The sequence below is a fragment of the Chiloscyllium plagiosum genome, unplaced genomic scaffold (assembly GCF_037043375.1).
Source record: "Chiloscyllium plagiosum isolate Xiang-an unplaced genomic scaffold, Cpla_swu_hap1 HiC_scaffold_22, whole genome shotgun sequence".
NCBI classification, from domain to species: Eukaryota; Metazoa; Chordata; class Chondrichthyes; order Orectolobiformes; family Hemiscylliidae; genus Chiloscyllium; species Chiloscyllium plagiosum.
In genome coordinates, this window is record NW_028270160.1 from 36,820,387 (window position 1) to 36,845,731 (window position 25,345).

Below are 25,345 nucleotides of genomic sequence, written 5' to 3' on the forward strand. Positions count from 1 at the left end.
GAGATTCACCATTATTTACGAAGTACCATAAATTTCTAGGATTTTTGCAGCTCTCCACCAATACCTTATTGATTTTCATTGCCCCTTCGCCAATCCAATCAATGGCAGTTGTGATTTCCCAGCCCTAGAAAAATGTAGAGCTAAATGAATATATTTACATTCATGAGTTTAAAATAATTAATTAAGGTAAATGAAGTCTTTGCTTTTTCTTAATATCTTGAATTAGTAGCTAAAATTCAGCAATACAATATAGTGCCTTAGGTATTTTATGTGCTCACTGAAAATCACTGAAGTGTCTCTACTGGCAATTTTTGAAAGAAAAAAAATGAGGAAAATTTTGCTTATGCCTATTTTCCAGGATGAATTGTTAGTGGAATTGCAGTTTGCATCATAAGATCATAAAATATAGGAACACAGTTAGGCAATTTGGCCCATCAAATCTGCTCCAACATTCGATCATGGCTGATGTCTTTCTCAATCCTATTTTCTTGCCTTCTCCCTTTAGCCTTGATCCCCTTACTAATCAAGATCATGTCTATCTTTGTCTTAAGTATATGCAATGCGTGGCCTCCTTCTGTGGCAATGAGTTCACTGCCCTCTGACTGAAGAATTTCCTCCTCATTTCAGTTCTAAAGGGTCATCCCAAATTAGCTCTGTGTTGAGTTTTTAAATCTATTTTACTGTAGAAATATAAACTGTAAGGTGTTTGCTTATATTAAGTATTTTTTATAATGTATCAGAAAAATTCAGGCTGTGCCTTCAAGTCCAAGTCTGTTCTACAAGTGAAAACATCTTCTTTACGTCCACTCTTTCAGTATTCTATAAGTATCAAGCAAATTGCCAGACAGCCTTCTAAACTCCCAGAATCCTCAACAGAGCTCCTCATGTTAAAAGCCCTTCATCCCCGGTGTCATTGTTGTAAACTTCCTCTGGATACCTTCCAATGCCAACAATTCCTTCTGTAGATATGGTGCATAAAACTACTCACAGTATTCCAAATGTGGTCTGACCACAGCCTTATACAGCCTCAGCAGTACCTCTCTGCTCTTGAAATCTAGCCCGCTTGACATGAATACTAATATTACATTTGCTTTCCTAACAGCCAAATGAATCTGCCAAAGGATCCTGAAAGAACTCCTAAGTCCTTTTGTGCTTCAGATTTCTGAATCTTTCCCCATGTAAAAAATAGTCTATACTCTAATCTTCCTAGCAAAATGCATAACCTCACACTTTCCCACATTGTATTCCATCTGCAACTTCTTTGCCCACTCCCCTCACCTGTCAAGTCCTTCTGCATCCTCCCTGCTTTCTCAATACGATCTGTTTCTCCACTTATCTTTGTTTATCTGCAAACTGAGAAACAATGCCCTCAATTGTTTTTTCCAGATCATTACTCCATAACATGAATAGCTATAAGCCGAACATGGATCCCTGCAGAACTCCATTGGTCACCTGCTACCATCCTGAAATTTCCCCTTTATCCCCACTTTCTGCCTTCTGCCAGTCAGCCTCTTTCCATGCCAGTACAGTGCCCCTAAGACCATGAGCTCTGATCTTATTTAGCAGTCTCTTCAGCTGCATTTTGTCAAAGGCCTTCAGGAAATCCAAATACATCACATCTACTGGCTCTCCTTTCTCCAACTTGCTCATTAATGCCTCAAAGAATTCTAACCTATTTGTTTGGCTTGACCTCCCCTTGACAAAACTGTCCTGATTCAGACCTATTTTACCATGCACTTCCAAGAACTCTGCAATCTCATCCTTTTTAATGACTGAATCTTACCAATGACTGAAGTCAAACTAACTGGCTTATAGTTTCCTGTCTGCTGTCTCCCTCCCTTCTTAAACAGGTGTGATACATTTTCTAGTCCTCTGGGACCCCCCTGATTCAAGTGACTCCTGAAAGATCACCACCAATGCCTTTACAATCTCCACAGCTTCCTCCTTCAAAACTCTGGGGTGTAGTCCTTCAGACATTTCAGCTTCCCCAGCACCCTTCCCTCAGTGATGGCCACGACAGCCATCTCTGCCCGTGGACTCTCTTCAAATTCTAATACGTTGCTGATGTCTTCCACCATGGAAGCTGATGCAAGGTACCTATTCTGTTACTTTGCTATTTCTTTGTTCTTCATTCTGCTTCTCCAGCCTCATTTTCCAGCAGTTCAATATCCACCTTTGCCTCTCTCTTACCTTTTATATATCTAAAGAAAAAACTCTTGCAATTTTCTTTTATATTACTAAGCTAGCTTACCCTAATATTTCTTCTACTCTCCACCCTGTATTGCTGTTTTAGTTATCCTCTGTTGGTTTTAAAAGGCTTCCCAATCCTGTGGCTTCCCAATAATCTTCATCAGAAAAGAAAGAAAACCCAAGGTACATTGGAAATCAGACTTTGACCCCTATCTGAATAATTCCAATGTACCATGGACACCTCTTGGATGGATGAAGCAGCTCAGAACTTTTTTTTGAACTAACTTGGTCTGACTATAGTGATGCCTGCAAGCCTCAGGTAGGCTCTGAGTATGGGGAGCTGAATGGGAGGTGAGGGTGGATCTAGTAGCAACATGCAGTGGTACTGTGAGCCAGAAGAAATACTCCTACTCCTTTTGGATTGAAAATGAAGTATGCTGAAAGAGAAAAAAAATACTTTCTGTGAATGGCCTACTGTGTTTCTTTTTAGTACCACTGTTTAGGTGCAGGAGGTAGCAATTAAACTCAAAAGAGGGTGCTTGAGACAGGCTCTGCTCAGTTTCTGATTAATTTCAAAGAGGAGTCCTTAAACACCCGTTAGATTTCTCATTGACAAATACAATGGGCATAACATCTGTTTAATAGCCCAGCTAATACAATGCATTGTAATGGCAGCTGGTTTGTTTTCCCTGAACTTTGAAGACACACAAAACTTTGATCAATTTACAATCAATCAGTCAGCCTATATGGTTAGAGAGGATGCAGTCTCAAAACGTGCCAGGTTTGCTAAGCTAAGAAACATGCACATTTAACTTCTAATGGCTATTGAGCAATGGGGTTAGGCTACGCTTGCAGCAGAGCATGGACAAGCTGTCACTGAGCTCATACAAGAGGGGGCAGCAGCCGTGTGTGTTGCGAGCTTTGGTGATGACCAGCACTGAGGGTTAGTATTTCTCATTGGATAGGAAAGAATTATAGCCGCCACCAGGATTGTTGACCTGAATGCTGTCAATGACACTGATTTGAACAGGTCAGAATTAAAATATCAAGAATTGAGTGCATTTAGCTAACTAGGGACAGCAGAACAACCTAATTACTGTAATTGCAGACAGGAGAACTCTTCAATACAAAGGGGAGCAGCAGATACTTTCAGGGCAGACACAGAGCAAATACTAAAGATGATTTTTAACACAGACACTGCTCACTAAACTGCTTGCAGTGCTGTTCTAATGATGGGCAAAGTAAATAGAGCATATTTTTCAATTTAAATGAAAGAGATGTTCGGTGGATGGAAAGAAGAAAAGCAAATGGGATTTCTCCTGAAGTGATGTGTGCACCATATAAGCTAACAGCAGCAACCAATACAGTCAAAATCATCTTTCTTATTATATTCAAGCTCAGCATGAACATTCTTAAAACATGTAATTTAATGAGTAATATCTTGAGGGAGGATTATGTTTTATTTCTTGTCCGAAATACTATTTTGTCCAGTGATTTTCTATATTTATTTTTATGTGAATGGAATTGGAATAGTCATGCCGTGTGTGGAGATAAAGTGTGCAATCTTTGGCTGCAGTTCCAGTGATATTTGGGAGGTTGGCACTGGCCTCAAAATGGTGAAGACATGATGAGGAAAGGCAAAATTGTCATTCCTGAGCCCAGTAATGTTAGTTTTGAATTTCATTAAATAACATATTGGATGAAAGAAGTTTGGTCAACCTCAAAGAAGGCAGTCTTCATCCTGTGAAATGCTTACAATGGTCGAGTGGTCTGATAATTCAGCAGTGATCTTCTGAATAAAAGGTGGGGTAATATCATGAAGTGTTAGCATATTCATGGATATTGACAGAGACTTCATAGAAGCTGATAATATACCCAAGATTAGTGGCAGTAGCCTCAGAGAAGTTCATCTGAAATTAAACAAAGGTATACTTTATATAATATTATAATGTTCTTGGACAAGTATGAATAAATGTGCAGACAAGTGGTAGCAAGAAGGTGGATGCATCTATATCAAGGGTGATAGTAACTTAATACAGTCAGTTCTTCTATAACGTGATGGTTGCATTCTTGTGCAGCACCACATTATAGAAAAGTGTGCTTTAAAGTGTTGGTGATGTAATTGTATTACAGCCAACACACATTTTAAAAGTTTGCACTTTAGAAACAGTGTCCCAAATTCACCAATCGCTTTACAGCAAATTTGCATCAATGAAATGTGTGTTGTAGCAGAACAATCTGCACACAAAAGCAGTTGCCTTATAGTTCGAAAGCGATTCCTTGTGCAGAGTGGCAGTCATTTACATCATGGAGACTGCTGCTTTGTAATGCTCAAAAACATGAGTAAATGTATCCATATAGGGAGGATTTGATTTCATCAATACTGATTTGGAAATTAAGGTATTTATGGGAGGGCACTAGGATCCATGGTGAATGGTATATGTGATATGGCTTGCTGCAGGTTAGAATCATGCATAAATAAAACAAAAGTGCTTGCAGACATTTATGATAAACTTACAGGTTGTACTGGTGCACTTCTGAAGGGTGTTAGACCTTGAGGAAGTGAACAGTATCCAAGGGGGAGGGCAAAAATAAGTTTAGTCATTATCAGTAATGTTAATCTCAAGAAGAAAATGAGCTGATGGATGGCAGTCACTCTTTAAGAGTGCCAGCAGCCTTGTGGATGGTAGTGCCAACCTGATGGACTGTGGTGGCATGCTCCTAGAGGGTGGAAGTTTTGTAATTAACCTAATTAACATATTATAGCTAATTAATGTAATTCATTAATATGCTATCCCTCATAATGTAACAATTATATTCTCTAGGTTTTGTAAAAATAGGACTTAAATTTTGAGTTGTGAAGAAATTCTATTTTCTCATTAACCTAATTTACAGTTACAAATTAGACTTAATTAGCACAATGCATTAAACGTTATTCCTAATAGTCTAATAATTACACTAGCCAAATTTTGAAAAGGAACAGGTTATAATTTCACAGTTAGTTGTTAATAAAAATTTGGAAAGGTTTGGTCCAACTGCTGAGTATTTCTGCCCCCACAGGAAAAGTAATGAATTAGAGGTGGCAGCTTTAAAGATGAAAATAAGGCTTGGGTGAGCGTTGTCTTTTGAATGAGATATTGAATCATGGCTCCACCTGACTGTTCAGGTGGATGTAAAAAATACACTTGGCACGATTTCAAGAGGACCAGTGGAGTTATTCCAGCTACACACATCAATGGCTATCCTGCAATCAGAAAAAAATCAATACCTGATCATTATCACAGTGTTGACTAAATTAATAATGAAGAACTGTTATAAGAATATGGATATTAGCCTGAGATGCTGATACAAAGAAAGCAGAAGTTGAAGAAAGAGACAGAGGCAAGGCAAAAAGACCATGGGCACTTAGGAGATATTGGAAAGGTAGTAGGAAAGAAGTACTTGTAAAACAGCACACTGAAAACATTATTTTGGAGCAAGATGTGGAGGTGCTGGTGTTGGACTGGGGTGGACAACGATGAAAATCACACAACACCAGGTTATAGTCCAAATAAACCTGTTGAAATATAACCTGGTGTTGTGTGATTTTTAACACTGGAGCAAGAAACTCACTAGGCAAGACAGAACTAGTTCTTTATTCCATGGTATCACTGATTTCTCTGCATCTTGAACTATTGGCTGGGATTCAGCACCATGGACACTGGGAGAAGACACAATCATCTCCAGCGACAACTTATTAATTGCCCCATCACTAAGAAAACTCATTGATTCAAGCATCAATTAAATACTTAAGTGCTGTCCAGTGAGCTTCTAGTTTAACCAGGAGCCTCACCACTGAGATGTTATCCTGCCTGAGGTTGCCAGACTGAGATCCGTCGTCTCAGAGGACTGGAGAGGTTGCTGGGGGCTGAGGCAGCACAGCCATGAAGACCTATTCCAGCAAGCAGCTAAGTGTTATTATAGTGCGGATCACAAGGTGGAGGTTGAGGGGAACTAAGCATCAGCAGGTTAGAAACAAAAGCATGGTGTTACCTACTCACCCACCTAGCCCCCATATTTGCATGTGATTGTCCTTAGACTGGACCAAATGGAAGCTCATTCCCCCAAAACTGGCAGGTAGGTCACCTCTTTACCCTAGCAGGCCAGTAGCCAAACTTTGCACCTCCTGCTTATGCAAGTAATTGGGCTGGTAGTGTGTTGAGACTTTAAGTGAGCATTAATTGATTACTTAAAGGCCTTAATTGGTAGAGGGTCTAAAAGGTCACCCATGGACTTTCCTGCCCTGAGCTTAAGTGCTGAGATGAACAAATGGAGTGACTACACTTCAGGACTAACCTGCCCACCTATTTGCTCTTCTTGCCACTTCCTCACCACCTCTGGGATGAGAGAGGGTGGGGAGACGGTGGAAATCACATCCATTGATCAAAATGGCATGTTACAAGTGAAATGGAGTTGACCAGCTCATACTTTTTTTTACAATTTAATAATCTGGTTTAAACTTTGGAAATGGGACCAAATCTGGAATTGCAACTAAAATTGATTTCCTCAAATGTAAGCCATATTTCTTTGATTTATTCTGCGTTCTAACTGGGTTTGTAAAAGTGAAGACGTAACATTCTGGAATTCAAAAAGAAGTCAGAAAATGCAGATGTTACACAACAAATCAGTCAGCATCTGGAATCTAAAAGGCAGAATTACATTTCAAGTTTCTAATCCATGGTATATGTTCTCTTCTCCTTCTGCTTAATCAGTCCCTCAGGATGTTGGATGAAGTTCTTCCACTCCAGAATTGTGGGTCATGGGGTGACTAGACAGTTAATGTTGGAGTGACTCATCCTGCAGCAGGTGGACCAGGTGATGTTTGCTGAAGTAGGTGGGTGGGATGCAAACTTTACATTCCTTTCATTGTTTAGCTTCCATCTTGGCTTGTTTCTAATGCTTGAAATGGTTGACACCTTTGTGTATGCTTCTTCTGAAGTTGAGTGGTGTTGGACAAGAGATTCCCTTGAGTTGGTGGAAATACTGCATTTTCCAGGGAGGTTTTGAAGATGTCCTTAAAGCATGTTCTTGGCACTTCTGGTAACTATTTACTACTAAAAAGCTATGAACAGAGACATTGTTTGGGAGTCTTGTGTCATGCTGACGTTATGGCCTGCCCAAAGGAGCTGATTTACTTTAAGTAGTACCTCAATGCTTAGGATGTTGACCTGTGGGTAGCCACAGATATTTTAAATACCTATCTTGCAGGATTTTGAGGTCTGGTCATACTTCTCAAGGAGTTTGAAATGTCTGTTGTATATTATCCATGTCCCCAATGCTTACAGGAATCAAAGTAACACTGCTGCTTTGTAATGTCAGGTTTAAGGTTTTTGTCATCAAACACTCTGCTCCTCAGATGGCCAAAGATTGCACTGGCACACTGGAGGTGATCTTGAATTTAATTGTTAATGTCTGCCCCTGCAGATACATTGCTTCCAAGGTTTGCGAGTCGATCTAAATCATCCAGTTATTTTCACTGTGGATCTTGATAATCAGGGGGTGCGTTGTGTGGTGGGAAGATGCTGGTAGGGAAACTCTGCTGTCCAGATGTTTAACCTGATGCCTATTCTCCCTGTGAATGCATTGATAACAGTTTAGAAATTGGCCCTGAATGTGCACAGACAAATGTATCATATCCACACTGCAGCTTTTGACAAACATTGGGATGCTTTCTGTTCAGGACTGCAAGTGGAATAGGGTGAACAGTTTCCCACTTGTTGTATAGATTAGTTCTACACAAGTGAGAAGCTTCAGCAGTATGGAATGAAATGTTGTAATGAGGAAGCTGGAGAAGAGCGTTGGTCCAACGCTGAGCCGAGTTTCTCCCTGTAATGGATCTGTGATGGAATCATTGTTGAGGGTCACAGCATGCACACTGTCATGCAGCAGGTGGAGGATGGTGCTGAATTTCTCTGGGCTAACAAAATCGAGGAGGATACTCCATATTTGTCCCTGCTGGCAGAGCAAAAGACCTTTGTGAGGGAGGTCACGTACAGAGATTGCTGATGCGATGTACACCTTTCTTGAATGTTCCTTGCAGCATAGATCCTGGTGTGTTTTATTTATTTGTTATTACCAGAGCCTGTCATTCAGTGAATGGTGTAAAAAACAAAGTTGATAGAGGTATTGGATCATGTGGCAGCAATGTAAAAATACTGCCTTCCAGTCACATATCTGCTCAAGTTATATTCCATTGCATGTTTTTTACTTGGGTCTTGATTAGTGTAACAGCGGATAATAATTCTAAGTTGGTAAGTCAGTGGCCAAATAAAATTAAAATCACCTACCAAGTTATGACAAAATTTAATGAAAATAAAAGCTTGTCTTTAAGGATTTTAACAGTCATCTGTAAACATACAGTGTTGTAAATTTCAAATCATTTTATTTTAATATATGAAGAACATACATATTTTATTAGTATGTAAAAATGTGGAAAAAAACCCTTAAGTTCTCCCTCTACAGATTTTACAGCTAACTGCATCATTGCTTTCTGCATACTGATTTCATTTAAAATCCATTAGTCATTTGGTACTACAGTACTTGAGTATTGCTGAAAAAAAAGATTCAATTTGTCGAAGTATTTCATCTTGCACTCATCAGGACATTCACAAGAATACCAATGTAAAAGGGGACAATATATTATACTTAGAGCGGTGAGTGCTGATTGGTTGGCATGTGGCCTTGATGGTAGAGATGTTGACATGGAGAATGCACAAATAGATGACTGACAATTGACTGACTAGTTTTGTTTAATTTTAAGCCAGGTAAGGTGACTTTGATTAATCAACGCATTACTCTGAGGAATGAACCTCGTAATGGCTATTTCCTATTTTGTTAAGTTAAAACAGGTTCAATTCATTTTCAATTTTTTAATATCTGTATATTAATATATATAACTTTCAGTATATGCAAGTGCATCACACTGTGAGCCAGACTAACAAGCTTAAATTGGTTGTCAGTGTAATTATGAGCACACTCAGCATTATTTGGCATATGTTTTGCAATCATGGAATCATATCTTATGCTGGACACTGTAAGGACAAGGGTAAGGAAGCTCTTCATGGTAAAGATACATGAAACAGCATGTTGATGAGGCCGTAAAGTTGCAAAGGAAAAGACTGTTTGGCTCACCTTACATCATCCATTCACTATTATTATGTCATCTAATTATTTGGAGTATGAAATTTTAACACAAACCACTATCATTAGAAGAAAGTTAGGACAATATACAATTAAATGTAATTGGGCCACTCATCCATAACCTTTTCAAACAGAGCTGGAAAACAAATACTTATTGTTTATACAATTGTAGGACAGTCTACATAGCTTTCTTAAAAGCCTCAATTATAAGAAGAATAAAAGAGTCTTGAAAAATAAGAGTCTAAGTGAAGAATATGGGCAGACTGATTACAGGCACACAATTCATTAAAGTGACACTAAAAAGACTTGGGGGAAAAAAGGACTTGAATCATTTATGGTGGAATAGAATTGAAATGCAAAGAAATTATGTTAAACACATATAGAACCTTGGATAGGCCACACTTGGGAGCATTCCATGCTGTAAATAGCAAATTAGGGAAATGAAAAAAATGTTGTTCTGAAGCTTGTAAAGTTGAACCTTTCTCTTGTTGCCAGTTTTGTTACACATCAGTCAACTTGTTATATCTGAAATATTTGATCTATGTCAGTACAATGCAGGGATGGCTCTAGATTCAAATAAACAATTGGTTTGATATATCTCAGCACTACAGGCTTCCACAACAGCCTCAGCTCAGAGCTTCAGATCTTTCTGGAACTTTGTTTCCTTAGCTCTCCAGGTCTGCTTAAGGAATTCAGAGCAGTGAATGAGGATCAGTGACCAAACTAATCTCTTCAAGTACATTGATCAATCAAACCATTCAGCTCTGCAGGAGCATTGAAGGCAAAACTAGAAAAAACATTTGAAGGATAGGGGAAGATAAGAAAACACTGATGGGTTAGGTGAAGCAGTTTGAGAAGTATATTGCATGGAGCATAAACTCTAGCATGGATTGTTGAACTGGATGAATGTTTTGTGAGCTGCTAAATAATTCATTATTAAGTTTCTATCTAAGCTTAGTCAGACAAGATTTTCTCCTTCTAATGCTATTCGTACAGCTCGCTATTCATAATTAATATTGTTATTTTCTTGGATATCAATTTCAAGAAATTGGTCTGTAGAAAGATCTAAGCTAGGGAACTGTATGTAAATACTGCTATTATACCCCAAGATGACCACCAAATTTATGTTATGATCCAGTAACATTTTTCTTGTTTAATGTAGACACTACTGAGATCCCAGTGTCTAAATAAAAGATGAAAGGCTCCATATTCTGTGGTTTTGATCAAGTCAAACCTAGAACAGTAAAACAATCTTGCCTCCATCATAAGGTCAGAAGTGAGAATACTGATGATTGCATAATGTTCAGCACCATTCATAATTTCTCAGATACCCATGCAATCCATGTCCAAGTGCAGCACAACCTGGACAATATCCCAGTTTAAGCTGATTAGTGGCAAGCAACATTTGCATAACACAATAGTCAGGCAATTACCATCTCCAATGAAAGAATCTAACCATCGCTCCTTGGCATTCAATGGCACTACCATTGCTCAATCCTTCACTACCAACATAACTGGGGATACCATTAAACAGAAACTGAACTGAACTAGCCAGACAAATACAGTGGCTTCAAGAACAGGTCAGCAGATAGGAGTACAGCAGTAAATAACTCTCCTCCTGACTCCCCAAAGTCTGTCCACTATCTACAAGGCACAAGTCAGGAGTGGGATGGAATACTTCCCCACTTGCTTGGATGAGTGATGCTGTAATTGCATTTCAGAATCTTGCGACCATCCAGGACAAAACAACTTGCTTGATTTGCAGTGCATGCAGACACATTCCCTCCCTCCACTGGCATGCTGCAGCAGCATTCTACAAGATGAACTGCAGGAATGTACAGCTTCATTTCCAAATTCATGACAACTATCATTTAGAAGGAAAAGGACAGTGAGTGGCCCCTTCAAGCCTTTCACTACCTTGACTTGGAAATATATCGCTTTTTCTTCAGTGTGTTTAAGTCAAAATCCTGGAACTCCCTCCTGAATAGCAATATGGATTTACCTACAGCACAAGGATTGCAACAGCTGAAGAAGGCAACTCACCATCAGTTACTCAAAGGCTTTTAAGTGTTTTGCAAGAATGAAGAAAATAAAGCCTATTGAAATTGTTTCTGGAGAGATATCAGATAATTTTTCTGACTTTTCTGTCATGTGCTTTAATGGCACAATATGAGTTTGAATTCAAGTCAGTTCGGCCAAGGAGAAATTGTCTCTGTATGTTCATCTTCATATGCTTCTTACAATTCTTACTCTTCTTGAATATATTGCAATATAGTCATGATATCTAACTCAACTCATATTTATTCTTAGTGATGTACAGCTCCATGACAACATGACAAGGTTGCTTCAGGGCCTTGAAGCTCAAATACAACACTGACAAATCACTCAATATCCTAAAACAGTTGGCAACAGCAAGTCTTGAAATTAAAGTAAAAAGGTTTTTTGACTGTTAGTTCATTAATTTACTTTAGTAAGTCAAGAAGACAATGGTGCTATGTGCAACAACATGACCTTCACAACTTCCGTGAGGTTCTATGATGGAATGATGCTTACCTAAGAAGATAAACTGAATTGAGAATCAAAGACAATGTAAACATAGAAGACCTGTCCTTCCAGCTAGTAGAAACCTAAGCAACATTTCCTGTCTTAGCTGATGCAAAAAACATCAAAAGCTTGGACTGCTAACCACGTCAAAGGTTTGCAATGCTTTGTTTGAAACCAGAGCATTGATTTTCAAGAATATCTTGAAAAACAGAAGTATTGCTGAGATCAATTAAACTATATAACAAGATGTAACTCTTTGAGTGCTGCATGAATTTATGATGAGTGGATGGTCGGAAACCATCAAGGATGCATAAGCTACTGGAAGAGAATATTAGGCACGCAAAGATGAAGTGCTCACACAGGATGGCATTTGTACAAAAGGATTAAAGTCATTATCCCTAAAGTGGTACAGAATCATATCAACAAACCATCAAGAATTCAGGTCTCGTCTGATGAAGATAAAAGAAGTGCTATACTGGTCAAACATGAAGAATGAGATGAATGACTATGTAGATAGTGCAGAGCTTCTAATAACTATCAAGCTAGGGAGCCATTAACAAAGTTAAAGACTATGATATCCCAAAGACCATGGATGAAATTTGGAATAATCTCTTTACTCTCACTGGTGCTGATTATCTCTCAGTCAACTATTATTTAAATTACTTGGAGTTGGATCAGTCGATATTGATGACTACCAGTGAGGTCATAGACCTCCTGAAAGCACATTTCAATCATCATGGCATTCAGACATTGTGATGAGGGTAAACAGTCCTCAATTTGTGCTTGAAGAATATAGACAATTCATAAATAATTAGGTAATTCAGCATTAGACATGATCTCCACACTCTTCCCAGTCAAATGGAAAGGCTCAGGCAATGGTGAATGTGCAGTTGCATTTGTTGAATTCTGTAGGACAGAGGGGAGCAGAAGAATGGCAGCCTACTTCGAGGTTCAGGACCATAGGAGTGTGTCAAGGCTGAGGAGGTATGGGACATTCAGTTGAAAGCATGAAGAATTGGAAGAGGTCTTCAAAGGAGGATAGAAGGTAGGGTCAGGCAGGGAAGTCTGTGGTGTAAATGGTGTGGCCTTTTTGGTCATGATAAGGGGTGGCACGGTGGCTCAGTGGTTAGCAATGTTGCCTCACAGCACCAGGGTCCCCGGTTCAATTCCAACCTTGGGCAACTGTCTGTGTGAAGTTTTCACATGCGCCCTGTGTCTACGTTGATTTCGTCCCACTGTCCAAAGATGTGCAGGTTAGATGAATTGGCCATGCTAAATTGCTGAAAATGTGTTGCTGGAAAAGTGCAGCAGGTCAGGCAGCATCCAAGGAGCAGGAGAATCGACATTTCGGGCATGAGCCCTTCTTCAGGAACGTCGATTCTCCTGCTCCTTGGATGCTGTCTGACCTGCTGCGCTTTTCCAGCAACACATTTTCAGCTCTGATCTCCAGCACCTGCAGTCCTCACTTTCTCCATGCTAAATTGCCCATAGTGTTAGGTGCATTAGTCAGAGGGAAAAGGAGTTTGGGTGGGTAACTCTTCGGATGGTCGGTGTGGACTTGTTGGGCCGAAGGGCCTGTTTCCACACTGTAGGGAATCTAATCACAAATAAAAATGTAGGGCTGAAAAAGCACAATCAATATTCTCCAAAATTTGATACTGTGGGCCTAACAAGGGTGATGGGTAAAGGTGAAAGGTAATATATTGCAACTCAAAGGTCACCAGTTAATCCAAGAAATCAGAAGGACAAGATAGGTGAATGATTTAACCCGTTCAGGTGCCAAGACCCAAACTCTTGACTTAACACATTTGTTTTCTGTATAGTACACCTCCAATCAAAACAGTTTACAATCCCATTTAATTTTTTTCTCTCAAGGCATCTCACATTCCCAACACATACTCAACGCCATCTGATTGAGCTCCTGCACAGTATAAACACACACCTCTCTCATTTTGCTTCTTGCAGAAGACAGAACACAACTTTGGAGAGAGGTAGAGACATGTATGGGATGTGGGGTGAGGTGTGTGGTTACTTGTGATGTGTAGGGAGGGCTGTGAGTGTTGGATGCATGTCCATGACCATGCAGCTTTGTGAGGGCGCTCTTATATTAGGATGCTGCAAAGATCAACAGGAATCTGCCATAAAATCCCAAGCTTCTGCTTGTAGATCCTATTGGAGGTCTTACATGCTTCAGCTGGATCTCTGAATCCCTTCCCTCCTGTTCATGGAAAGGCATGTGACTAGGGAGAAGGCAGATATAATTGGTGTTGCTGCTCCTCTAATCCCGCCTCAGATATGTATTCTAGAGCCGCAAAACCGTCCCCCCTCAAGTCGTATTGGAAGCTGGCAAAGGTAAATGCAACTGACAGTGATTAAAATGCAAGAGATGCCAAATGACTTGCAAGAAATTGACAGTCACAGTTTTGATATTCAGATACACACATTCAGGTGAAGTGCTATGAGTAGCAGCCTCTCACCTGGCCATGGCTGGTGTTCTTTGGTTACATTGATCAGATGGCTTATCAGTCTGTACACTTACTTCAGTGGCCCTGGTTAGTTGTACATGGCTTGTGAAATAGATTACTGGCTTCTAAAGTTAGAATTCTTGGTTAATTGCACAACATAATAATGTATTGGAATATTTAAGAGCATTAACACCAGTTGCACGGGGTTCCCTGTGTGCCTCACAGATAAATGCTCAGATAAAACCTGGAAGATGTCAGGATTTTAAACCAATTTCATTTGAAGGGATTTAACTTACATACTTTTTCTTGCTTATGTAAATTCCATCCCACATATCTGAATATCAATGATATTATATGCACACAAGAATGCAGACTGATAATAGGTTAAGGAAGTGGATGAAAATCTAGAAGGTGGCATTGTGAGAAAATATGAAGCTGTTCATTTTGGTAGCAAGAGTAAAACAGTAGAGTATTGTTAAAATGGTGTATGCCTGCAGAATTCCAAGATGCAGAGGAATCTCGGTGTTTACATAACTGACAAAACAGCATGCAAGTGCACCAAGTGGTTAAAAAGGGTAATGGAATGCTATCCTTTATTATGAAAGGAATTGAACATAAAAATAATGATGTCTTGCTTCCATTCTGCAGGACATTTGTAACAAGACAACTCAAATACAGTGTTTAGTTTTGGTCTCCTTATTTAAATGTAAATGTCATGGAGCTGGCTCAGAGGAGTTTGCGAGATTGATAATACCTGGAAGGATTGGTTATTTCATGATGAACAGGCTGAGCTCATTATCCCGAGAGTTTGTAAGAATGAGGATGGCTTGATTGAAGCACACAAGACTCTGAATGGCCTTGACAAGATGGACATGGTAAGGATGTTTACCTTGTGGGTGTGACAAGAACTAGGGGACATCATTCTAAAATTAGGGGCTTGCCTTTTTAGAACACAGATGGAGAAAATTCTTTTCTCTCTGAGGGTTGTATGGTTTGGAGATCGGTCTCAGAAGACCGCGGAAGCAGGACTATTAATATTTTTAAGGTGGAAGTAGATAGATTCTTATTTAGCAGAAGAATTACACATTATCAGGGATAGATGCAAATGTAGAATTTGAAGCACAAAACAGAGCGATCTTGATCTTATTGAACGGTGGGGCAAGTTTGAAAGGCCAAATAGCCTATTTCAGTTCTGAATTTGTATGTTCATGCATTATTGGGAATGGTACAATGCCATCTCAGAAACTTCCTTTTGGAAACTGAAAAATTAGGCTGGCATTTTTAATAACCACAGGATGTCCCAAATTATATTCCAGCCAATGAAGTCCTTTTGAAGTGTAGTCAATTTCTCTACAGAAAACTCCCACAAACAGCAATGTGATAATGAAAAGATAATCTGTTTTTGTAATATTGATCATTGGATAAATATTGGTCAGGCAACTCCTCTCCTGACCTTCTTTGAAATATTGCCATGTGATCTTTATGCATATCTGAGGGGACAGTCCAGGTCTTGGTTTTATTCCTTTTGGGAAAGATGGCTATAATAGTGCCGCACTCCTTTCATGTCATTGCTGGATCATTCCAAGATATGATCCATATTATGCCCTGTACAGAAGTTATTGGCACGGTGGCTAAGTGGTTAGCACTGCTGCCTCACAGTGCCAGGGACCCAATTTTTGATTCCCGCCTCGGGCAATTGTCTGTGTGAAGTTTGCACATTCTCCCCATGTCTGCATGGGTTTCCTTTGGGTGCTCCGGTTTCCTCCCACGGTCTAAAGATGTACATGTTACGTGAATTGGCCATGCTAAATTGTCTGTAGTGTTAGGTGCATTAGTCAGGGGTAAATATAAGGTAGGGGAATGGGTTTGGGTGGGTTATTCTTTGGAGGGTCAGTGTGGACTTGTTGGGCCGAAGGCCTGTTCCCATACTGTAGAGAATCTAATCTAATCTACTGCTGGGTTGTGATGCAGAATGATGCTAACAGCATGGGTTCAGTTCCTGCACTGGCTAAGATTATCATGAAGGACTTTTCCTTCTCAACCTCTCTCCCTGGTGACTTTAGCTTGGAGGTCTGTTAGCTCAGTTAGCTCAATGGCTGGTATGCAATGCAGAATAATCCTAACGCATGGGCTCAAATCCACATATGATCTCAGGTTATCATGAAGGATTCTCCTTTCCGAGCTTTCCACTTGCCTGAGGTATGGTGACCCAAGGGTTATACCAGCACCAGTTACCTCTGTTTAATGAGAGAGCAACAGTCCAATGGTCTGGTCGGACTGTGGCAATTTTACCTTTTCAGAAGCTGTCCAATAGCATTGCTATTGGTGTGTGCTGAGTGTGCAGATAAATAATCAACCTTACTTTAAAAAATCTTATTTAGTTTTTAGAAATACTTTAATTTAGTAGTCAGAGTACATTATCAGTTACTTTACTTATTATATATGGGACCATTGAATATTTTATTTGCATGACATGAACATGGAACAATTCACCACATTCTATGTGTTCATTATAATAATTGTAGGTACAGAATAGACCTGCAAATACTAAGAAATGGCAAGCAACTACTTAAAAAAAAATGACCAACAGTGAAATAGGATAAGTACAGTCAAAATTGAGGCTATGTCATTACCTTGCAAGTGCCAATGTATTCTATTTATAACATATACTATTTATAACACTTCAAGTATTTTTTCAACTGAAAAGGAAATATATATATTTAATGAGTAGTTTTGCAGGTTTTGTAGCCTAAGAAAATCAGGAGAAACTGTCTGTAGATGCCACTTTGTCATGCAAGTGGAAATATGATTTTTACTGTCAGTGGTGTTTCTCCACACAAGTGTTAGAAATAAAGGATATGTCATGACCAGCAGTGAGATAATGATAAATATCCCCACAAATAAGGCTGACCAGATAACTTATGAGCAACAAAATCATGAGTGAATTATGGCCAGCCACACAAGTAGAGATATTTATCACATCTCACTGCTGACAGGACATATTCTATTCATACCATATCTTTAAAATATAATTTTACACTTTTTATATTATGATGAAAACATATTTTTATGGTTCCCAAACCACACATGCGGAATACATTCCGATAATGTACATTATGTCGTGGGAGGAAACACTAAATGCTATTGATGGTAACACAAAAAAGTTTTCTTTTGAAGGAGTGGTGTAAAATGGATAAAATAATGTTTAAGGCCTGAGGAAATAAATAATTGCCAGGAAAGTTCCATATCCAAATTGTCATATATAAACACAATTTGACATTTGATTAAGTAAGGAGGCAGACATAATAGATTTCCTTATTCACTTGCATTGTATACATTATATAGATGCATTGGCTTCAACAAAAAAGGGAGGGACAGTGTAAATTTTAGTGAGCTTTCAATGGTGCAAGCTTATTTCTAAAGCTATCAGTTATGTGTGTACACATTTAGTGGATGGATCATTTGAAATTCAATTGAGTGATAGTTGATCTGTGATGACCTAAGTAGATTTGGATATTTTGAGACAGACATTAAAAAAAAAGGCATCATTTTGCATGCTGCCTCTTCCAGAAAAAGGAATAGACTTGCATTAATGTTGCAATGAAAGATACAGCTTTAAGGGCTGCAAGGCATAGAGATGTATCTGACAGCAAGAAGCAAATACTGAGAGTGACAATGGTACTGTGTCGTAGTCACTGAATAGACCAACTATCATGCAGATAAGACTAGAGAAGAAGAAGAAGGAGCATAAACTTGCATTAATGTTGCAATTTGGATCAGTTGGGCTAAGTGGCCTATTTCAGTACTGTAATTTCATGCTATTCTGTGTGGCCCATTGTGGAGTAATTAGCCTAGCCATTTCTGTTTTAGATTTCAAAGGGAAAGTTAAAGTTAAAAGCATTTTTTTCCTCAATGTGGATTTTTTTAAATTTGTAGTGATTGGAACGAGGATCAGGTGGATCTCATTGAGAATGAGTTCCTTGATTGGGGCTGTTAACTGGGCCAGTCAGGGAGCCTGGCTGACAGATATAAACAGGAGATTCAGAGAGTTTCCTCATTGCAGGAACTGGCTCTGACCTGGCTGGTCAGAACCCACATACATAAAAAATAAAAGGTCACTTGATGATGGGATATCTGCCTCTTTGGAGTTATTTCCATATTGTATACGGTTTGCATACTGGGAAAACTAATATATCCAGTCATCCCTAAGTCCTTGGTTGAATTACTTTATTTAGTGCTTTTCTGGTGCTGTAGTGCAGCAAAATTAAAATATAATTCATGACATCACTATATTAATCTTTGATCAAATATTACCTTTTTGTTTGAAAATTGAGTTTCAGAATGCCTTTCAGTGAAATAGAAACTTATTTTAGTAAATTTTGAGAAGATTTGTAGCTCAGGTTGAGGTTCTGGATGTAAGTTTGCCCGCTGAGCTGGAAGGTTCATTTCAGACCTTTCATCTTCATACTTGGTTAAAGCATCAGTGAGTCTCCGGTGAAGCACTGGTGGTATCACCCAGTTTTTATTTATATGTTCAAGTTTTCTTGGGTTGGTGAGGTCATTTCGTGTGGTGTTGTCATTTCCTGTGGTGAACACAGTCCAACGATTTCTCAGCACCAAACCCAAACAAGCAGATACCGGAAACCCTAGCCACTCTACCCTACATCAAAGACATCTCAGAAATGACTGCCAGGCTACTCAGGTCCCTTGCCATCATGATAGCCCACAAACCCACCAACACACTAAAACAGCAACTAATGAACTTGAAAGACCCTATGCAGACGACAAGCAAAACTAATGTCATTTACAAAATACCTTGCAAGAATTGTAACAAACACTACATTGGACAAACAGGCAGAAAACTAGCCACCAGGATGCATGAACATCAACTGACCACAAAAATACATGACCTACTCTCACTAGTATCCTTACATACAGATGAGGAAGGACACAACTTTGACTGGGACAACACATCCATCCTAGGACAAGCCAAAGAGAGACACGCACAAGAATTCCTAAAAGTATGGCACTCCAAACAGAACTGTATCAACAAACACATTAACTTGGATCCCATTTACCACCCACTGAGAAAAAGAACAGGAAATGACATCACCACAGGAAATAACATCACTGACCCAAGGAAACCTAAACTCATAAATAAAAAGTGAGCCATACCACCAGTGTTTCATCAGAGGCTCACTGATTATGTTACCTTGTATGGTGACAAAACGTCTGGACACAAACCTTCCAGCTTAGTGAGCAAGCTTACGTCCAGAAATTTATTTTAACAGGGATGGTCTCGATTGATAATGGATGAAAAATTAATGGGGACAGAATTTAAAAAATGGATACAGAAAGAATATGAAAATAGAATATCTTATAAATGTGTGTTATAAAGTGTATAAATAATAGAATATAGAGAACAATATATATGAATAGAAGGGACAATTGAAAAAATGGAAAACAGAATTTTTTTATAAGTCTTACTTAGAATTTTTGAAAATATATATAATTCTCTAAAAAATACTGCTATTTCTTAACTTTCAATATTATGAAGGTTGTATGATAAAACTTTAAAATATTAACCAGGCCAAACGCTGGCTATTTGTAAGTCATTAGTATTAGCAGAATTTGGCAGTTTTCATTCTTATTTCCATATATTCAGCAATGTGTAACAGCCTTGAATCTAATGGGAAGATTCTGATTGTTGTTCTGTCACTAAGCTGCCACCAGTGTATCTGCATTATGTATTTCTATAAGTGACTGAAGAAACCTATAATTCTCCACGTTCATTCAATGGCTAAATATAAATTCAAAACCTCAAACCAGAACTTTCTGGAATAGTCCAGAGTCTTTCATTTATCTAATTCTTAAACATCATTTTATGCATTTTACATCTGTCTTTCTTATTAAAAGCTAAATTTAATAAATCAAACAAACTATATTTTGTAAATAGTTTGAGTTGTTACTAGTTTTATATGTATCCAGTGCAATAAGCTCAAATGATTACAGGGTTCTAATTGTATTTTTTACAAAATACGTCTAAGGCTACCTGTAATATAAAGAACTGAGTTACTTGCTATGATGCCCATCCACACTCAAACCACACTTTGTTTCTTAACTCAACAATTCTTTTTTAACCTTTGACTTCAATTTTCTTTTAGGTATTCCTTTGCTCTCAGTTTTCATTGAACTTTCCCTTCCATTTTTCATGTCTTTCTCTCTGCTCTGTTACAGAGTCAGCTTCAATTTTCAGACAGCTCCATAAAACTCCTTAGTGCATTTCACCGTTGCCATTATCCCACTCTTTAATGGCATGAAAAACCTCACAACATACTCAATTGTGCTCCTCTGCTACAGGGATGCTAACTCCTCCACTTGTAACAATTTTTATTTTATTTTTAAAATCACATTGAGTTTCAACCTTTCAGAATGAGCAAGCATCTGAGTTCTCAAGACTTTTCTCATGAGCGATAACATCACTCAACACAAGAACAAAGCATCAGCTCAAGAGCTGCCATTTTCCAGTTGGGAAGGGTTAAATATGTCAGGAGGTATCATTGCTTTCTTTGATGTGAGCTGGCTTTCTAGTCATCCTTGACATTTATTCTCTCACAGCAGTGCTCTTGCAAGCTATCCATTTTTACACTATAATACACTTTTTTCCATGTTCTTTCCTATTTTCTTCCCTGTCATTTTAATCTTGTACTTCACTCAGCTGAAGTTCAGTCTACATTTTTCTTTAGTCAGTGTAATAAAGACTTATATTATTATGATTTAAGGACTTGGATTTGAAGGTGGAATGGAACGAGATTCCAGTTAACGGTTATGTGAAGGTGACTACTTCAAACAAAAGTCAGAATTCAGTTTAAGCAGAGAGTTCAAACATCTTTTCCAAGAAAGCATCTGGTTTAAGCTGAATGACTTGAAAAAATTACTTGAAGATTTAATTGATGAAATGTTAACAAAGTTAAACCTTATGAAAGACAGACTGAGGGCCACTGAAAAGAAAAGTTATATACCAGCTGAAGGACTGTTTCATTTGTGGCAGGCCAGAACTTCACAGCTGAAAAGAGGTCTTAAAACTGTTTCTTAATTGTTTAAGTAGACAGGAATTTTCTTAAAGTTGAGTTAGGAAAAGTCAATAAAGTAGCCTGTGCCTGTGTATCTTGAAGAGAGACAATAACAAAGGGAATCACATCTGGTGAACTTATAAAACATTGCTGAAAAGTAACACTTTAAACCTTGTGAGTTGAGTAAGACATTGGAGTGAATCTTCAATGGGGTTGAGCACCTGTAGAAGATATTATTAGGAAAAGCATTGAATCTTCCTTTTCACTTTTTATGTTATATGATATTTCTCAATTGTCTTATACAAAGCTTTGTGTTGGTTTTCTTTTGTGCATAAATTTGTACTCTTTTGTTTAAAGAACGTTGGAAGCCCAAGTGAATATGTTTAGTGACTGACTACCACAGGAAGCAAACCACAAAAGTAAAATGTATGATCTAACAAGCCAGGTTTCAGTCTGAGATCTATCAACTGGGATTATAACATCGGGCAGACAATAGTTCAGTTGAGATTTTAACTCTTCCACACCTTACCAGAGAAATATCTCTCTCCTAAGTCTGGCCCACAATACCTTATTATCTGTAATATTTGATATCGGGGCAAATTCAGTGGAAATATTTGATCATTTGGGGACATGATTTCCATCGTGCCTTGTCATGAAGGGTTAGCATAATATTATCCAATAGCTAGTTAGAGAACTCTTCGACATTACAAAGAATGTTAGTGAGTGCAACAAAATAACTAAGGGTCAAAAGTAAACAGGAAGGTAGATTACAGTAAAAACTTTCATTGCAACACTTCTCTTTTTGCTACAACTGAGAGGAAAAAGTATGATTATCCACAAAATTACTGAAATCAGTGTAATGTACACCTTTCAAGCATGTGCTCCGTGAAAATAAGATTTTATTAGTATCAATGGCAATGTAGCAAACAATCAGAAATTATTCTTTCACACTTCTCAAGCAGCTAATAAGCCGGTTAACTATAACAATTATTTTTTGACAACTCATTTACAAATGAGTAACTATTGGACAGAATTCTTGAATACCAACAGGAAAAATGTATGTCAAAGCAAGGACATCGTAATTATTTAAACAGCCCCCAACAAACGAAAAATGGAAGACATGTGATAATGTCTCATCCACAATTGTTTGTAAAACCTAAAGGTCTAGGAGAAAATGTGCATCTTTTTAAAGAAGCACAGAGGAATTTATGTGGTGGTCATATATTATGGATCTATGAGGGAGTCCAAGTCACTGTGACAACATTCACATTTATGTTGTAACCTGGAGTTATGGATAATACTGTTAGAAGCTCCAAATTTCTTTCCATCAGATAAGTGTAGTTAATGTCCTTCGCTGAATCATCTTTAGCTGTTTAAGCAATTATCTTCCCCCTCCCTCCATTATCAGACCAAAATTGCGAATGTTAACTGATATTTACGTAAGGTTCATCTATTTGCAAATCCTCAGATACTGAAGCAATCTCTATCCATGTCTAGCAGGCCATAGACAGTATCCAGGCTTGGCCTGAAAGGTGGCAAAGTAACATCTGGGCCACACAAGTGCCAGGCTATGACCCACAATTTTTACCACAGAGAAAGATAGGGCACCAGATGCATGAGAATACCATGACCTACAAACTTTCCTTGAAGTCACACAACACTTTGACATGGAACTACATAGGGGTTCCTTCACTGATTCTGGGTCAAAACCCAGAAATCACTTCGTAACAACACTGTAAATGTCCCTACATCTCAAGAACTGCATCAGTTCAAGGAGGTAGCTCATCACCACCTCCTGGGCAATTAGGAATTGGCAATAAATGCTGGCCTAGGCAGTGACACTCACATTCCATGTGTGAGTAAACATTGCTGTGGTGCTCCAGTATATCTCAGTGCAAGCTGGAGAAAGTGCACACTATTTTTCATTCAGCCACTTTATAGTCTTCAGATCTGAACTTACATTCAATAGCTTCAGACCATGAACTCTGATCTCCATTTTGATTTACCTCTTTCCCTACCCAACTGTTCAGTTACTCAGAAAAGCTGACCTGTTTTCTTCTTCTTCTTCAATATACCTTCTCTACTACCATTAGCCTTCCCTTTCCCGATTCTCTGGGCAGTTTTCCACTTGCTCATCCATCTATTGCACTTGCTTCTTCTCCCCTTTTTCAACAGCATAAAAACCGTGACTTTTCCAGCCTGATTTAGTTTCAAATAAAAGTCATATCAGACATGAGTTTCTCCAGCACTTTCTGTTTTTATTGCATACTCCTTATGAAGTGATCACATAGTAAGTATACGTTGATGAAATGAAAGCTTTTTCTATTGTCATAATCTACTAGCTTATCTTTGAGTGTATTGATAGCTGCATTGAGTGCTGCTGATAAGAATGAGATCAGTCACTTCTCATGTTTTAAAAAAAAATTACTTCATGCGATGCGGCCATCATTGGTTTGGCCAGCATTTGTAGCCCGTTCCTGATTGCTCTGGGAATGTAATAGCTTTCTTGAACCTCAGAAGTCCTTTTGTTTTTGGTATTCCCACTGTGTTTTTAGGAAAGGTGTTCCAGGAATTTGTAGGTAAAAACAATGACTGCAGATGCTGGAAACCAGATTCTAGATTAGAGTGGTGCTGGAAAAGCACAGCAGTTCAGGCAGCATCCGAGGAGCAGGATAATCAATGTTTCGGGCAAAAGATCTTCATCAGGAATACAGGCAGAGTGCCTGCAGGGTAGAGAGATAAATGAGAGGAGGGTGGAGGTGGGGAGAAAGTAGCATAGAGTACAATAGGTGAATGGGGGTGGGGATGGAGGTGATAGGTCAGGGAGGAGGGTGGGGGAAGGTAGCAAAGAGTATAGTGGGTGAATGGGGGTGGGGATGAAGGTGATAGGTCAGAGAGGAGGGTGGAGTGGATAGGTGGAAGGGAAGATAGGCAGGCAAGACAGGTCATGGGGACAGTGCTGAGCTGGAAGTTTGGAACTGGGGTGAGGTGGGGGAAGGGGAAATGAGGAAACTGTTGAAGTCCACATTGATGCCCTGGGGTTGAAGTGTTCAGAGGCGGAAGATGAGGCATTCTTCCTCCAGGCGTCGGGTGGTGAGGGAGTGGCGTTGAAGGAGGCCCAGGACCTGCATGTCCTTGGCTGAGTGGGAGGGGGAGTTGAAATTATGGGCCACAGGACGGTGTGGTTGATTGGTGCGGGTGTCCCAGAGATGTTCCCTAAAGCGTTCTGCAAGGAGGCGTCCAGTCTCCCCAGTGTAGAGGAGACTGCATAGGGAGCAACAGATACAAGAAATGATATTGGTGGATGTGCAGGTAAAACTTTAATGGATGTGGAAGGCTCCTTTGGGGTCTTGGATGGAGGTGAGGGAGGAGGCATGGGCACAGGTTTTGCAATTCCTGCGGTGGCAGGGGAGGGTGCCAGGACTGGAGGGTGGGTTGTAGAGGGCCGTGGACCTGCCCAGGTAATCACGGAGGGAACAGTCTTTGCGGAAGGCGGAAAGGGGTGGGGAGGGAAATATATCCCTGATTGTGGGGTCCGCTTGGACGTGGCGAAAATGATGATTTGGTTTATGCGAAGGTTGGTAGGGTGGAAGGTGAGCACCAGGCATTTCTGTCCTTGTTACAGTTGGAGGGATGGGGTCTGAGGGCGGAGGTGCGGGATGTGGACGAGATGCGTTAGAGGGCATCTTTAACCACGTGGGAAGGGAAATTGCGATCTCTAAAGAAGAAGGCCATCTGGTGTGTTCTGTGGTGGAACTGGTCCTTCTGGGAGCAGATATGGCAGAGGCGGAGGAATTGGGAATACGGGATGGCATTTTTGCAGAAGGTAGGGTGGGAAGAGGTGTAATCCAGGTAGCTGTGGGAGTCAGTGGGTTTGTAAAAAATGTTGGTGTC